The following is a 19,231-nucleotide window of genomic DNA, read 5'->3' on the forward strand; positions in this document are numbered from 1 at the left end:
AACCTGAATGTACCATCCTTCTTTTTGACAAACAAAACAGGAGCTCCCCACGGTGATGTGCTTGGTCGAATGAAACCATGCTCTAAAAGTTCCTGTAATTGACTTTGTAATTCTTTCATTTCGCTGGGTACGAGTCTGTATGGAGCACGAGCTATTGGTGCAGCTCCTGGTACGAGATCTATTTGAAATTCAACAGATCGATGTGGAGGTAGTCCCGGTAATTCTTTCGGAAATATATCTAGAAATTCTTTTGCGATGGGAACATCATTGATGTTCTTTTCTTCAGTTTGTACTTTCTCGACGTGCGCTAGAATAGCATAGCAACCCTTTCTTATTAGCTTTTGCGCTTTCAAATTACTAATAAGATTTAGCTTCGCGTTGCACTTTTCTCCGTATACCATTAAGGGTTTTCCTTCTTCACGTACAATACGAATTGCATTTTTGTAACATACGATCTCTGCTTTCTCCATTTTCAACCAGTCCATGCCAATTATTACGTCAAAACTCCCTACTCTACTGGTATCAAATCAATCTTAAACGTTTCGCTAACCAGTTTAATTTCTCGATTCTGACATATTTTATCTGCCGAAATTAATTTACCGTTTGTTAATTCGAGTAAAAATTTATTATTCATAGGCGTCAATGGACTACTTAATTTAGCACAAAAATCTCTACTCATATAGCTTCTATCCGCACCCGAATCAAATAAAACATAAGCACGTTTTTCATCGATAAGAAATGTACCCGTAACAAGCTACGGGTCTTCCTGTACTTCTTCCTTATTAATGTTAAAAACTCTATCACGGCTTTGCCCATTATTATTTCCCTGGTTTGGGCACGCAGTTTTGTAGTGGCCCTTCTTCCCGCATCCATAACAAATAATGTGGGCATTACTTTTTCCTTTACCTAACGATCCTTAAAATTCACACTTCGTTGCATCATGACCCTTTCTATTACATTTGGTACATGTTGCCGGACAAAAAGTAGTTGGATGGTACCTTTCACACCTTAGGCACGAAATTTTATGATTTTGATTACCAGTGTTGTTATTGAGATTGTTGTTGGGATTGTTGTTGTTGTTGCGGTTGGTATTGTTGTTGGGATGATTGTTATAGTTGTTGTTGTTGGGATGGTTTTTGTTGCGTTTGTTGTTGCGAAAAATGGTGCGATTGTGGTTGTGATTTTGGTGTTGATTGTTGAAGCGATAGTTACTGTTGTTGTGTTGGTTGTTGAAATTGTGACCCTTGTCACTGGTTTCTTCCCACTTTCTCTTGACTTGCTTCGTTTTGGCCTCTTCGGCTGCCTGCTCCTTAATTCTTTCCTCAATCTGGTTTATGAGTTTGTGAGCCATTCGACTTGCCTTTTGTATGGAGGCGGGCTCGTGTGAAGTCACATCTTCTTGAATGCTCTCCGGTAACCCTTTTACAAATGCATCGATCTTCTCATCTTCATCTTCGAACGCTCTTGGACACAAAAGGCACAACTCTGTGAATCATCGTTCGTACGTGGTGATGTCAAAACCTTGCGTTCGTAATCCTCTAAGCTCTACCTTGAGCTTATTGACCTCGTTTCTGGGACGGTACTGTTCAGTCATCAGGTGTTTGAATGCTGACCACGGTAATGCGTAAGCAGCATCTTGTCCCACTTGCTCGAGGTAAGTATTCCACCATGTTAACGCAGTACCTGTGAAGGTATGCGTAGCGTACTTTACTTTGTCTTCTTCGGTACGTTTACTTATAGCAAACACTGATTACCTTTTCGGTCCACCGTTTCAATCCGATTGGACCCTCGGTTCCATCGAATTTCAAAAATTTGCAGGGAGTGAATTCTTTGTAGGAACATCCTACACGAGTTGTTGTGGAATTTGTTTCACTGCTAGAACCAGAGTTATTGTTGTTATTTTGCATTGCAGCTTGCACTGCGGCTATGTTCGCAGTAGGGAAAATACGGAAGTCTTCCTCGCTCATGTTCAAGTGCTGACGAGTAGTCGGTGCCATTTCCTTCAAAAATAGCCAAAAGAATTAAGTTAATCATATAGAATATTAAGAGTAGTCAATAGTATTTCGTAGCGTAATATGAACTTATTTATAAAAGCTTTTTCTTCATATTAGCATTTTATAGTTTTAATTCGGGTAGCACCTACCCGTTAAGTTCATACTTAGTAGCTAATATACAATTCAACTACTACAATTCTATATGAAAAACTGATTACAATAATATTTCACATTCAAACTTTTATACAATATTTTACAAACTTACAATACCGCTATTTTACATATAGCATGAAATATAACACACAATAACTTTAATACAAAACAATTGTGACAACAATCCTAATAAATACGTAAGTCGTTAAGCAAAGGCAATAAAGACACGTAATTCATAAGTCCAGAAACAAGTCATGCATTTTGGTTTTACTAAGACTACTTCCCATCCTTGGTCTTGTGGAACCTAACTGTTGTGGCCGTTGACAAGACAGCATGTTGTAACATCGTCGAAGGAACGAGGGCTTCGTAATGCCCAACAGCCCCGTAACAATCTAAAAACCTTATTTCTCACCCCAACTACCGAATCCGTCACTTGTGGGAAGGTTTTATTTAAAATTTGAAATCCGATGTTCTTTTTCTCATTTTGGTGAGAAGCGAACATCACTAACCCGTAAGCATAACATGCTTCTTTATGTTGCATGTTAGCAGCTCTTTCTAACTCACGAAGTCCTATGTTGGGATATGTTAGGTCAAAATAAGTTTTTAACCCGTAGCGTAAAATTGCTCTTGGGTTCCCCGTATTTAATGATTTAAAGAAAACACGGCGTAACTTACGATCTCCCCAATGTGATATACCCCATCTTTCAAATGAAAGCCTTTTATAAACTAATACATGCCTGGAACATTCATCAAATGTTCTACAAACTAATTATTCCTTAAATAACTGTGCCGACGAATTCTGACAAACTTTAGACAAGATTTCATCAATCATGTCCCCGGGTAGGTCTTCTAAAATTTGTGGTTGTCTATCCTTAACATCCATTTTGTTTTTATACTGTAAAAATAGACGAGGGTTAGATTCGTAAAAGATAATTATCAAATAATACAAGTAATTTTTACATACAACATAAAAGTACAAGCACACTTATATTACATATTTTACACCTCATGATTACAACTCTTTATTCCGACTCACTTGTTTCTTCCTCTTCGGACTTGTTTCATTTTGCTAATTTTCTAGGGATATATGGTGTTCCTCTAATACGAGCCGTTGTTTTCACAAATGGTTTAGAAAAACCTGGTGGCTTAGAGGTCCCCGGGTTATTGTTACAACTTAAGAAATACGGGTGTTGACGATACATATAATGTTCATCGGGGTTGGACTCGAGTTTTTATATTTTTATGCTTTTCTCTTATTATTTTCTTTTGCTTTTTCAAATTGGGTCGGGGTGATTTCTATAACATCATCGAATCCTCATCGGGATCCGATTCATCGGAAAATTGGTAATCTTCCTAATATTTTGCTTCCTTAGCGGAAACACCATTGACCGTTATTAATTTTGGTCCATTGATTGAAGGTTTTCTTTTATTTATGTGTTTTTCAGTGGTTCCTAATATTTCCTCCTCCGAAAGCTCTTCTTCCGGTTCCTCTTCTTCTAGTTCCTCCTCTTCCGGTTCTTCCTCTTCCGATTCTTCTTCGGGAATTTGTGAATTTTCTCAATATATATTCGACTCTTCATTATTATTAGGTGAGTCGATGGGATTTGTACTAGAGGTAGACATCTATCACACAATATCAAACACGTTAAAGATTAATATCACATAATATTTACATGTTAATAATATATAGTTTTCAACAAAAAAAATATTAAGCAATCATATTTAAAGAAAACACGGTCGAAGTTCAGACTCACTAATGCATCCTAACAACTCGATAAGACACACAAATGCAAATTTTCTGGTTCTCTAAGACCCACACTCGGATACCAACTGAAATGTCCCGTTCATATTGAATATAAACGTTCCATATTAATTGATTCCTTCGCGAGGTTTTGACCTCTATATGAGACATTTTTCAAAAACTACATTCATTTTTGAAACAACCATAACCTTCATTTTATCGATAAAGGTTTAAAAGCATTACGTAGATTATCAAATAATGATAATCTAAAATATATCGTTTTCACACGACCATTACATAATGGTTTACAATAAAAATATATTACATCAAAATAAGTTTCTTGAATGCAGTTTTTACACAATATCATACAAGCATGGACTCCAAATCTTGTCCTTATTTTAGTATGCAACAGCGGAAGCTCTTAATAATCACCCGAGAATAAACATGCTTAAAACGTTAATAAAAATGTTGGTGAGTTATAGGTTTAACCTATATATTATTAAATCTTAATAATGGACCACAAGATTTCATTTTTCCATAAATATACATCTCATATCAGGCATTTCGCAAACTGCATAGAGATAAAAATTCATTCATATGTTGAACACCTGGTAACCGACCTTAACAGGATGCATATAGAATATCCCCATCATTCCGGGACTCTCATCGGATATGATAAATCGAAGTACTAAAGCATCCGTACTCGGATGAGGCTTGTTGGGCCAAATAGATCTATCTTTAGGATTCGCGTCAATTAGGGGCCATTTCCCTAATTCTTAGGCTACCAAGCTAAAAAGGGGCATATTCGGTTCGATAATCCAACATAGAAAGTAGTTTCGATTACTTGTGTCTATTTTGTAAAACATTTATAAACTGCATGTATTCTCATCCCAAAATAATAGATTTTAAAAGTGGAACTATAACTCACTTTCACAGATTTTTCCTTCGTCGGAAAATAAGACTTGGCCACTGGTCGATTCACGAACCTATAACAATATGTACATATACATCAAAGTATGATCAAAATATATTCACAACATTTTTTTATTACGTTTTAATGATTTAAGTTTATTAAGTCAGCTGTCCTCGTTAGTAACCTACAACTAGTTGTCCACAGTTAGATGTACAGAAATAAATCAATATATATTATCTTGAATCAATCCACGACCCAGTGTATACACGTCTCAGGCTAGATCACAACTCAAAGTATATATATTTTTTGAATCAGCCTCAACCCTGTATAGCTAACTCCAGCATTACTGCATATAGAGTGTCTATGGTTGTTCCAAATAATATATATACATGGATCGATATGATATGTCAAATCATTGTATACATATCTATGGTATCCCAAGATTACATAATACATGTATAATACAATATAAGTTAGCTAGGATATGATTAATATGGATTTGTTATAAAATTTGCATAGCTACAACAAGTAAAATTTTCCAATTTTGTTTTACCCATAACTTCTTCGTTTTAAATCCGTTTTGAGTGATTCATTTTGCTATGGCTTCATATTGAACTTAAGTTTATGAATCTAAATAGAAAAAGTATAAGTTTATAGTCAGAAATATAGGTTACAAGTCATTTACTAAAGAGATAGTCATTTCCATCGAAAGAACGACATCTTGATGACCATTTTGAAAAACATACTGAAGGTTTTTCGTATGCCCGAGAGACATATTTGATTAATGTGGCTAATATGTTATGATCCAAGTCGGGCCATACCCAATAACAAGCTTACTGACACTTTACAAGTATTTAATCTTAACGGTTGGATCGTTAAATAAATACGCGACACTTGGATTTTAGAAAATCGGTTTTCTAAAATAATATCACTTGAGATAAATTATTTGGATAATTTATATATAATTGTTTATAAGTTTAAATGATTATATTGTGTTATATTTTATAAAAGGTTTATAAAATATAAGAGTAACATAAAAGATATACATGTTTTATATATATATATCAAGTTATATATATATATATATATATATATATATATATATATATATATATATATATATATATATATATATATAATTACATTGTTATATAAAATAGAGAGTGCAGAATTTTGGGTCTCCAAGACTCACAAGCATGTCTTATTTTTGTTACTTTTAAGGCTACACAAGTTCATATAGGCATGGGCAACTCATGTACCAATGCAAGACTTATTCTCTCAAGTGAAATATACATAAAAGAGCTTAAAAAAAACTGCACAAAGAGGTTGCTGCTGTCCAGTTTGGCCGTGGGGTTTTATGGTCATAAAGGGGTTCCAAAATTTGTTTTTACAAGCTCAATTCAAGTGTCAAAGAAATCCTAACTAAAGGCAAGTGTGTTGGGGTTATAGTTTGGGGTATAACAACTTGAGGTTTCACACTTTTGAAGCTCCATTCATCATCATCTTCTTCATTATCAACTACATAGCTTGGAGAAGGTATAATCTTTATCTATCTTGTAGTTTGTAAGTATGTTTCACAACTTGATCCTAATTGGGATTTAACTTTAATTGGTTAAAGTTTAACAAGTCTAAAATTGGTAATTACATGCTTCCGCTAAGTTTGATTCTTATTATGTTTTAAGCATTTTTGAAACTTGTTAAATCCCAACAATGGTATCTAGAGCCGAGGTTGATGGAATATGCTTCGAGATGAGTTATTATACCCGCTATATTTTGCATTTTATGTACATGCATGAATGAAAAATGCAAAAAATTAATGGGTTTGGGTGGGAGCTTCACTTTGGCCGAATTATTGGGGACCTAAAATGGGTTTTGGGTCTTCCACTTTGGTCATATTTTGGTTGCATGTTGAGTTCACAATCAAGCCTTGACCTTGTGTTTGGATGGTTGTATGTTTGGTTGAATTAATCTATTCATTTGGTATGTAATATTAATTCATTCATGTGGTTGTAATATTCATTGAATTTGGTTTGTAATTTTATTATTTTGGTTATGTAATTTATTTTATATTTGGTATGTAAAATAGATTAGATTGTATTTTCATTTTCTAGAAAAATGTATTAGGATATATTTTTTGTAAAATGAAGACACAAGATGAAGACTTGGAAGATGCATTTGGATGCAAGATTAAGTGGGAGATTTTGAAATCTCCTACTTAGTGTTATAACCCTTAACCGGTGACATTTGTTTTCGGCTAAACAAATGTCTACCAAATCGGCTTGATTGTGAACACATTTATTTGCATTCTGAAATGTCCCGTTCTTATTGATTAAAAACGTTCCATATTAATTGATTTCGTTGCGAGGTTTTGACCTCTATATGAGACGTTTTTCAAAGACTGCATTCATTTTTAAAACAAACCATAACCTTTATTTCATAAATAAAGGTTTAAAAAGCTTTACGTAGATTATCAAATAATGATAATCTAAAATATCCTGTTTACACACGACCATTACATAATGGTTTACAATACAAATATGTTACATCAAAATCAGTTTCTTGAATGCAGTTTTTACACAATATCAAACAAACATGGACTCCAAATCTTGTCCTTATTTTAGTATGCAATAGCGGAAGCTCTTAGTATTCACCTGAGAATAAACATGCTTTAAACGTCAACAAAAATGTTGGTGAGTTATAGGTTTAACCTATATATATCAAATCGTAACAATATACCACAAGATTTCATATTTCAATACACATCCCATACATAGAGATAAAAATCATTCATATGGTGAACACCTGGTAACCGACATTAACAAGATGCATATATAAGAATATCCCCATCATTCCGGGACACCCTTCGGATATGATATAAATTTTGAAGTACTAAAGCATTCGGTACTTTGGATGGGGTTTGTTAGGCCCAATAGATCTATCTTTAGGATTCGCGTGAATTAGGGTGTCTGTTCCCTAATTCTTAGATTACCAGACTTAATAAAAAGGGGCATATTCGATTTCGATAATTCAACCATAAAATGTAGTTTCACGTACTTGTGTCTATTTTGTAAATCATTTATAAAACCTGCATGTATTCTCATCCCAAAAATATTAGATTTTAAAAGTGGGACTATAACTCACTTTCACAGATTTTTACTTCGTCGGGAAGTAAGACTTGGCCACTGGTTGATTCACGAACCTATAACAATATATACATATATATCAAAGTATGTTCATAATATATTTACAACACTTTTAATATATTTTGATGTTTTAAGTTTATTAAGTCAGCTGTCCTCGTTAGTAACCTACAACTAGTTGTCCACAGTTAGATGTACAGAAATAAATCGATAAATATTATCTTGAATCAATTCACGACCCAGTGTATACGTATCTCAGTATTGATCACAACTCAAACTATATATATTTTGGAATCAACCTCAACCCTGTATAGCTAACTCCAACATTCACATATAGAGTGTCTATGGTTGTTCCGAAATATATATAGATGTGTCGACATGATAGGTCAAAACATTGTATACGTGTCTATGGTATCTCAAGATTACATAATATACAATACAAGTTGATTAAGTTATGGTTGGAATAGATTTGTTACCAATTTTCACATAGCTAAAATGAGAAAAATTATCCAATCTTGTTTTACCCATAACTTCTTCATTTTAAATCCGTTTTGAGTGAATCAATTTGCTATGGTTTCATATTGAACTCTATTTTATGAATCTAAACATAAAAAGTATAGGTTTATAGTCGGAAAAATAAGTTACAAGTCGTTTTTGTAAAGGTAGTCATTTCAGTCGAAAGAACGACGTCTAGATGACCATTTTAGAAAACGTACTTCCACTTTGAGTTTAACCATAATTTTTGGATATAGTTTCATGTTCATAATCAAAATCATTTTCCCAGAATAACAACTTTTAAATCAAAGTTTATCATAGTTTTAAATTAACTAACCCAAAACAGCCCGCGGTGTTACTACGACGGCATAAATCCAATTTTACTGTGTTTTTCGTGTTTCCAGGTTTTAATTCATTAAGTTAGCATATCATATAGATATATAACATGTGTTTAGTTGATTTTAAAAGTCAAGTTAGAAGGATTAACTTTTATTTGCGAACAAGTTTAGAATTAACTAAACTATGTTCTAGTGATTACAAGTTCAAACTTCGAATAAGATAGCTTTATATGTATGAATCGAATGATGTTATGAACATCATTACTACCTCAACTTCCTTGGATAAACCTACTAGAAATTAGAAAAATAGATCTAGCTTTAAAGGATCCTTGGATGGCTTGAAAGTTCTTGAAGCAGAATCATGACACGAAAACAATTTCAAGTATGATTTCCACTCGAAATAAGATTGTTATAGTTATAGAAATTGAATTAAAGTTTGAATATGATTATTACCTTGTATTAGAAAGATAACCTACTATAAGTAACAAAGGTTTCTTGATCTTGGATGATTACTTGGAATGGATTTAGAAAACTTGGAAGTAAACATGCAATCTTGGAAGTATTCTTGATTTTATGAAACTAGAACTTTTGGAATTTATGAAGAACACTTAGAACTTGAAGATAGAACTTGAGAGAGATCAATTAGATGAAGAAAGTTGAAGAATGAAAGTGTTTGTAAGTGTTTTTGGTCATTGGTGTATGGATTAGATATAAAGGATATGTAATTTTGTTTTCATGTAAATAAGTCATGAATGATTACTCATATTTTTGTAATTTTATGAGATAATTCATGCTAGTTGCCAAATGATGGTTCCCACATGTGTTAGGTGACTCAAATGGGCTGCTAAGAGCTGATCATTGGAGTGTATATACCAATAGTACATACATCTAAAAGCTGTGTATTGTACGAGTACGAATACGGGTGCATACGAGTAGAATTGTTGATGAAACTGAACGAGGATATAATTGTAAGCATTTTTGTTAAGTAGAAGTATTTTGATAAGTGTCTTGAAGTCTTTCAAAAGTGTATGAATAAATATTAAAACACTACATGTATATACATTTTAACTGAGTCGTTAAGTCATCATTAGTCGTTACATGAAAATGTTGTTTTGAAACCTTTAGGTTAACGATCTTGTTGAATGTTGTTAACCCATTGTTTATTATAACAAATGAGATGTTAAATTGTTATATTATCATGATATTATGATATATAATATATCTTAGTATGATATATATACAGTTAAATGTCGTTACAACGATAATCGTTACATATATGTCTCGTTTCGAAATCATTAAGTTAGTAGTCTTATTTTTACATATGTATTTCATTGTTAATACACTTAATAATATATTTACTTATCATTTAACATAATTTACCAAGTGTATCAATATCTTAATATGATTCATATGTACCTAGTAAGACATTGTTATAACGATAATCGTTATATATATCGTTTTCGAGTTTCTTAAATTAATAGTCTCATTTTTATGTATATAACTCATTGTTAAAATACCTAATGAGATACATAATTATAATAAAATCATTTTAACTATATATATAACCATATATATGTCATCGTATAGTTTTTACAAGTTTTAACATTCGTGAATCACCGGTCAACTTGGGTGGTCAATTGTCTATATGAAACCTATTTCAATTAATCAAGTCTTAACAAGTTTGATTGCTTAACATGTTGGAAACACTTAATCATGTAAATAACAATTTCATTTAATATATATATAAACATGGAAAAGTTCGGGTCACTACACATGCGTGGTTGTTTTATCTCTTGTATGATTGTGGATTGTGTATGTTACTACAACAAGTTATCACACAAGTTAACAACAAGCATAACTACAATTTAATTGGTTAAATTATTAATGACATGCAAAACGTCAATTTAATTGGTTAAATTAAAAACGGCTAAAAGGACATTAATAAACGGTTATTAAGAACATGATAAGGATCATATATATAAAATGGTTTATATCAAGTAATTGGCTAAAATTATTAGACTTGAAAATGGATTTCAAATAAACCATACCCTAAATGCATGTTGGTGTATGGCATAAATGTTTTCTCAAACTAGAATTAAAGAAAACTTAAAACCCTTTACAATAGGTCAACAAGTTTAAACGCCATCCTATTGTATGACACTTAAAAATATTAGGGAACTTATAATGGGATAAAGGTCACCTAACCGTTATGAGCAAACTAATATGATTAAGGTAAATTTCGCACACTTGTGGGATAAAGGTCACCTAACCACTTGTATGCTAAGTTTACATGTCTATACAAGTAGGACGACTTGATTTGGAAATCATGAACTTAGGGTCACCGAAGCATGATGAACAAATAGGCGTTGATGGGATAATATGCCATGCAAAAGGATTGCATGATCCCATAATTTAGAAGTTGCAAAAGGATTGCAATTGTCATATAAATGACTACCTAGCTAAATCAAATAACGGGATAAAGGTCTCCTAACCGAAATTTGATTTACCGTTGGATTCTAATATTTAATAAGTCAATTAAAATTTAAAAGGGTATTGTTTATTAAATTTAAAATCGATACTTAAATGAACTTTGTTAAATTTTGTAGATGGCCGCCAATAACAACAACATGCAAAACGCACCTATTAACTTGAACAACCTATCGTTAAGGTCTTTCCTCGAGAAAGACAAACTCAACCATACGAACTTTATAGATTGGTTCCGTAATCTTAGAATTGTCCTCAAACTTGAGGATAAGGCGTATGTGTTGGAAGACCCCATTCTCGATCAACCCGACGAGGATGATACGGAAGGCATGGCTTATTGGGATAAGTATTGTGCCGATTCGGTGCAAGTCGCTTGCCTAATGCTTGGGACTATGATACCCGAACTCCAAAAGGATTTCGAGCATCATACTGCATACGACATGATCACGCAATTGAAGGAGATGTTCCTTCAACAAGCACGTGTCGAGCGGTTCGAGACCGTTCCAGCGCTTCATGCATGTCGTATGGACGACTCCCAATCCGTTTCATCTTATGTCCTTAAGATGAAAAGCCTCATTGATCGCGCAAACCATCTTAATCTCAACATATCTAATGAGCTAGCCACGGATCTTATCCTAAACTCCTTGTCAAAGAGGTTTGACCAATTTTTAATTAATTACAATATGAATGGGATGGATAAGACCATTGGCGAACTTCATGGCATGCTTAGGACGGCGGAAACTAGCATGGGTAAGAGGGCTTCACCCGTGCTAATGATCAATGATGATGGGTCCAAAGGTAATAAGCTAAGAGGAAAGGACCCGCCCATCATGGCAAGGGAAAGGGGAGGATGGTTACCCCAACCAAAAACAAGAACAAGAAGCAAAAGGTTGCCGGACAAGCAAACCCCAAGGAAGACCCATACTTCGGTTGCGGTGAAATGGGTCACTGGAAACGCAACTGCCCGGTCTACCTTAAGGAGTTGAAGGAAAGGAGGGATGCGGGGCAAACCTCAGGTAATATATATATGGTATATATAGAGCTTAGTATTACTTCTTCTAATACATGGGTATTAGACACTGGATGTGGAACTCACTTTTGCAATTCTTTGCAGGGGTTCAAAAGAAGTAGCAAGCAAACGGGAACATCAAGTCTCTTTATGGGTAATGGAGCCAAAGTGCAAGTGAAGGCTCAAGGAGACTTTGTATTAAAGCTTCCAAGTGGTTTGGAACTTATTTTGAACAATGTTTTGTATGCACCGGATTTATGTCGAAACATTATTTCAGTTTCCCGTTTAAAACAATGTGGATTTTATCTTAATTTTGTTAATGATGATATCCACGTTTATTTAGATAATGTATTCTATTTTAAGGCTTCGCCTTCAAATGGAATTTATGAATTGGTTCATGATGACACATCATCTAGTAGCTCAATATACCATACTAGCACCAAGAAACTCAAAAGGGATTTGAGTGATTCCTACTTATGGCATTGTCGCCTTGGTCACATAAACAAGAACCGAATGCATACACTTCAAAAGAATGGACTTTTGAAATCAAATGAACTAGACTCGTTTGATGTATGTGAGTCTTGTTTACAAGGAAAAATGACTAAAGCACCTTTCAAAGGGACCTATGAAAGGGCTAAGGACTTATTGGGATTAATACATTCGGATGTATGTGGACCCTTTAAGCCCATAACTAGGAATGGTGAAAAATACTTCGTTACTTTCATTGATGACTTCAGCCATTTCGGATATGTCTACTTGTTAAGACATAAGGACGTAACTTTTGAAGCATTCAAAGAATATCAAAATGAAGAACAAAATCAACTCAATAAGATAATCAAGGTACTTCGTACAGATAGAGGAGGTGAATACCTAAGCGATGCTTTCCAAGATCATCTTAGAAGTTGTGGGATTATCTCGCAACTCACTCCTCCTGGAACACCCCAACTGAATGGAGTTTCTGAAAGGAGGAACCGAACCCTAATGGATATGGTTCGATCTATGATGGCTAGAAGCTCGTTACCTCTATCATTTTGGGGTTATTGTCTATGCTCCGCGGCTCGTATTTTAAATATGGCCCCAACCAAGAAAGTGGAACGAACACCTCATGAGATGTGGTTTGGAAAACCTCCATATCTATCATACTTAAAGGTATAGGATGTGAAGCTTACCCTAAGCGTTACGTCCCTAATAAGTTGAATGATCGATCCACAAAGTGTATCTTCATAGGATATCCCAAGGATGATATGGGATATTATTTCTATGATCCATCCGAGCAGAATGTATTTGTTGCTCGAAAGGCGGAATTCCTTGAAACTAAGTTCCTAATGGAAGGAAATAGTGAAAGGAAGATAGATCTTGAGGAGGTTCAAGATCAAGTAGATGATACACAATTGGCTGACACTAGCACTCAACATGAAAATGTTGAGAGTGATCAAAATACACAAGACGTTCGCAGATCTGGTAGGATTAGTAATCCTCCTGAGAGATATGGGTTTCTCATGGATGGTTGCTATGTGGTTGATTTGGATGAGCCAACAAACTACCATGATGCTTTATCAAGGATTGATAAGGATAAATGGCAGGAAGCCATGAACGTTGAGATGCAATCCATGTATGACAACCAAGTTTGGGAACTTGTTGAACAACCTACTGGCTCAAGGCTAGTTGATTGTAAATGGCTTTTCAAAATAAAAACTGACATACATGGAAACTTGGATACATATAAAGCTAGACTTGTAGCAAAAAGTTTCACTCAAACTCAAGGGGTTGACTATGATGAAACTTTTTCGCCTGTGGCAATGCTAAAGTCTATTAGGATATTACTTGCCATTGCTGCTCATTATGATTATGAAATATGGCAAATGGATATCAAGACCACTTTCCTAAATGGACATCTTGAGGAAGATGTCTATATGGTTCAACCTGAAGGTTTTGTTGATCCGAAGTGTCCTAAAAAGGTATGCAAGTTAAAGAAGTCAATCTACGGATTGAAACAAGCATCTAGAATGTGGAATCATCGTTTTAATGAGGAAGCCAAGAAATTTGGCTTCATTAAAAATGGTGATGAAGCTTGTGTATACAAGAAGGCTAGTGGGAGCACAATCATGTTCCTTGTACTATATGTGGATGATATATTGTTATTTGGAAATGATATTCCGGAAATGCAAAGTGTTAAAACTTGGCTAAGTAAATGCTTCTCCATTAAGGATCTTGGAGAAGCACAATATGTTTTGGGGATTGGGATCTACAGGGATAGATCCAAGAAATTGATAGGTTTGAATCAAAGTGCATACATTGAAAATATCTTGAAAAGGTTCAAGATGGAGAACTCTAAGAAAGGTTTAGTACATATTCAAAGAGGAACACTCCTTAGTACATCTCAGTGTCCCACCACGAAAGATGAACAGGAGAGAATGAAGAAAGTCCCATATGCGTCTGCTATTGGGTCAATCATGTATGCAATGATATGCACTAGACCGGATGTGTCATGCGCTCTTAGCTTGACAAGTAGATACCAGAATAACCCAGGAAACAGTCATTGGATTGCGGTTAAAAGTATATTGAAATACCTTAGGAGGACTAAAGATATGTTTCTTATATACGGGTCTGGTGAGGAGGAACTCGCTGTAAAAGGTTACGTGGACGCGAGTTTCCAAACTGATTGAGATGATTCTCGATCACATTCCGGTTATGTCTTCACGTTAAATGGAGGTGCGGTCTCTTGGAAGAGTTCAAAGCAGGATGTTGTTGCTTTATCCACTATAGAGTTGGAGTACATCGCCGCATCATTGGCAGCTCAGGAAGCTGGATGGATGAAGAAATTCATCGACGACTTAGGAGTAGTCCCTTCCATTCAGGACCCTCTTGAGATCTTTTGTGACAACGAGGGTGCGATCGCTCAAATCAAGGAACCTCGTGCTCACCAAAAGACCCGTCACATTGAGCGGAGATTCAACTACATAAGGGATGAAGTTGAAAAGGGAAAGATATGTATTCGCAAAGTTCACACAGATCTTAATATAGCGGATCCTCTCACGAAGCTCTTACATGGAGCAAAACATACTGGACATGTTTATGCATTAGGGCTTCGATATTCTAGTGATTTGTCATGATCTGTTTAAGTATTGTAACGGAACGAAATTGTTCAAACTCATTAATATAATTATGGTATTAATTTATTTTGAGTCATGTTCCTATTTTGCATATTTTATCCATGAATAAGTAATTATTCTAAAATTCCGTAGTCGATCACATTCGTGGGAACAAGTGTGAGGTTTAGACTATTATGAACTTGGATTGGTATACATTCACGGGATGAATGTGGGGCAGGGTTGCAACCAAGGTTCATAGATATTTGTGGGACACAAATATTGGAAGACCCGCTCTCAAGACTTACTAAATAGAGCCTTTGTGGTTGATCACTTGTAATCTTGAGTAAAGGCGAATATCATTGTATCCTCTGACCTGAGATACATATTGGGTTCGGATATTTACCAAGTATTGTACCTTGATTCTTTCCTTCGCTATTCTGAAATATGGTAGTTCACAAGGAAGAGCTCAGGCATAATGCAAGGTACATATTTAGGATGTATGTAGTCAAGATGGAATTTGTCCCTCTTATTCATTGAGAGTCAGATGTCTAAGGCCTGATAAAGTTAAATCTAAAAGAGAGTGATCGCTCTGTGTCTCTTGGACTTAACATGACATCTAGGACGAAAGGATGTAATGAAAAGATTCACCTATTCATATTCGAAATGGGAACTCGAATGGAATGATGTTATTGAATGGCACAAGTCATAACATATTGGGGGTAATGGACGGTCGTTAGGTGGTATCCATCACTTGCATTAATTTCTTATGTTTCTCGTGCAAGTGGGAGATTGAAGGTTTTTCGTATGCCCGAGAGACATATTTGATTAATGTGGCTAATATGTTTTGATCCAAGTCGGGTCATACCCAATAACAAGCTTTCCGACACTTTACAAGTATTTAATCTTAACGGTTGGATCGTTAAATAAATACGCGACACTTGGATTTTAGAAAATCGGTTTTCTAAAATAATATCACTTGAGATAAATTATTTGGATAATTTATATATAATTGTTTATAAGTTTAAATGATTATATTGTGTTATATTTTATAAAAGGTTTATAAAATATACGAGTAACATAAAAGATATACATGTTTTATATATATATATATATATATCAAGTTTATATATATATAATTACATTGTTATATAAAATAGAGAGTGCAGAATTTTGGGTCTCCAAGACTCACAAGCATGTCTTATTTTTGTTACTTTTAAGGCTACACAAGTCCATATAGGCATGGGCAACTCATGTACCAATGCAAGACTTATTCTCTCAAGTGAAATATACATAAAAGAGCTTTAAAAAAACTGCACAAAGAGGTTGCTTCCAGTTTGGCCGTGGGGTTTTATGGTCATAAAGGGGTTCCAAAATTTGTTTTTACAAGCTCAATTCAAGTGACAAAGAAATCCTAACTAAAGGCAAGTGTGTTGGGGTTATAGTTTGGGGTATAACAACTTGAGGTTTCACACTTTTGAAGCTCCATTCATCATCATCTTCTTCATTACCAACTACATAGCTTGGAGAAGGTATAATCTTTTATCTATCTTGTAGTTTGTAAGTATGTTTCACAACTTGATCCTAATTGGGATTTAACTTTAATTGGTTAAAGTTTAACAAGTCTAAAATTGGTAATTACATGCTTCCGCTAAGTTTGATTCTTATTATGTTTTAAGCATTTTTGAAACTTGTTAAATCCCAACACATACTTCCACTTTGTGTTTAACCATGATTTTTGGATATAGTATCATGTTCATATGAAATACCATTTTTCCAGAAAACAAACTTCCAATTCAAAGATTAAGATAGTTTTTATTTTTCTAACCCAAAACAGCCTCCGGTTTTACTACGACGGCGTATGTCCGGTTTTACGGTGTTCTTCGTATTTCCAGGTTTTAAATCATTAAGTTAGCATATCATATAGATATAGAATATGTGTTTAGTTGATTTTAAAAGTCAAGTTAGAAGGATTAACTTTGTTTGCGAACAAGTTTAGAATTAACTAAACTATGTTCTAGTGATTACATGTTCAAATCTTCGAATAAGAAAGTTTTATATGTGTGAATCGAATGATGTTATGAACACCATTACTACCTCAAGTTTAGTAGGTAAAACTACTAAAAGTGACAAGTAGATGGCTTGAAAGTTCTTGAAGTAGAATCATGACACGAAAACAAGTTCAAGTAACATTATCACTCGAATTAAGATAGTTATAGTTATAGGAATTGAATCAAAGTTTGTATATATGAGTATTACCTTGATCTAGAATGATATCTTACTGTAAATAATAAGGATTTCTTGAGGTTGGATGATCACTTTACAAGATTGGAAGTGAGCTAGTAAACTTAGAAGTATTCTTGATTTTATGAAACTAGAACTTGTAGAATTTATGAAGAACACTTAGAACTTGAAGATAAAACTTGAGAGAGAAAATTGAAGAATGAAAGTGTTTGTAGGTGTTTTTGGTCGTTGGTATATGGATTAGATATAAAGGATGTGTAATTTTGTTTTCATGTAAATAATTCATGAATGATTTATAATATTTTTGTAATTTTGTGTAATCATTCATGCTAGTTGCCAAATGATGGTTCCCACATGTTTAATGACTCAAATGGGCTTCTAAGGAGCTGATTATTGAGTATATATACCAATAGTATATACATCTAGGAGCTGTGTATTGTACGAGTACGAATACGGGTGCATACGAGTAAAATTGTTGATGAAAATGAACGAGAATGTAATTGTAAGCATTTTTGTTATGTAGAAGTACTTTGATATGTGTCATGAAGTCTTTCAAAAGTGTATTAATACATCTTAATACACTACATGTATATACATTTTAACTGAGTCGTTAAGTCACCGTTAGTCGTTACATTTAAGTGTTGTTTTGAGACCTTTAATTTAACGATCTTGTTAAATGTAATTAATCTATTGTTATTATACTTAAATGAGATGTTAAATTATTACATTATCATGATATTATGATGTATGAATATATCTTAATATGATATATATACATTAAAATGTCGTTACAACGATAATCGTTACATATATGTCTCGTTTCGAAATCCTTAACTTAGTAGTCTTGTTTTTACATATGTAGTTCATTGTTAACACAATTAATGATTTACTTAATTATCATTTTATCATGTTAAATATAGTGTAACAATATCTTAATATGATACATATGTATTTAGTAAGACGTTGTTATAACGATAATCGTTATATATATCATTTCGTGTTTCTTAACTTAGTAATCTCATTTTTATGTATATAACTCATTGTTAATAAACCTAGTGAGATACTTACTTATCATAATATCATGTTAACTATAAATATATCTCCCTATATGTATCATCATATAGTTTTTACAAGTTTTAACGTTCGTGAATCCCCGGTCAACTTGGGTGGTCAATTGTCTATATGAAACTCATTTCAAATAATTTAGTCTTAACAAGTTTGATTGCTTATCGTGTTGGAAACATTTAATCATATAAATATCAATCTCATATAATATATAAACATGGAAAAGTTCGGGTCACTACAGTATCGGGGTAGGATTAAGTCTTAACTCATATAGTTATTTAAATGGGTCATAATTACCCACTTGTGGTGTAACAGATCTTAAGGTTCTAATGAACATTTTGAACTAAGTTTTGCATTAAACACGAGTTTGGTTGTGTAATGAATATGTTAAAACAAGTTTGAATGTGGGGATCCAATGGGGTTATTTCGGTTGGGCTGAAAGTGTTGAATGAGTAAAGAACGTCCAAATGCACTATTGTAAGAAAAAAGAATGTATGTCATTTTTGGTAAACCAAATTTGGGTTGTTTCAAGTGGTATCAGAGCATGGTCTCTGGGATCTAGGTGA

Source organism: Rutidosis leptorrhynchoides, chromosome 4 (assembly GCF_046630445.1).
Source record: "Rutidosis leptorrhynchoides isolate AG116_Rl617_1_P2 chromosome 4, CSIRO_AGI_Rlap_v1, whole genome shotgun sequence".
Lineage (NCBI taxonomy): Eukaryota > Viridiplantae > Streptophyta > Magnoliopsida > Asterales > Asteraceae > Rutidosis > Rutidosis leptorrhynchoides.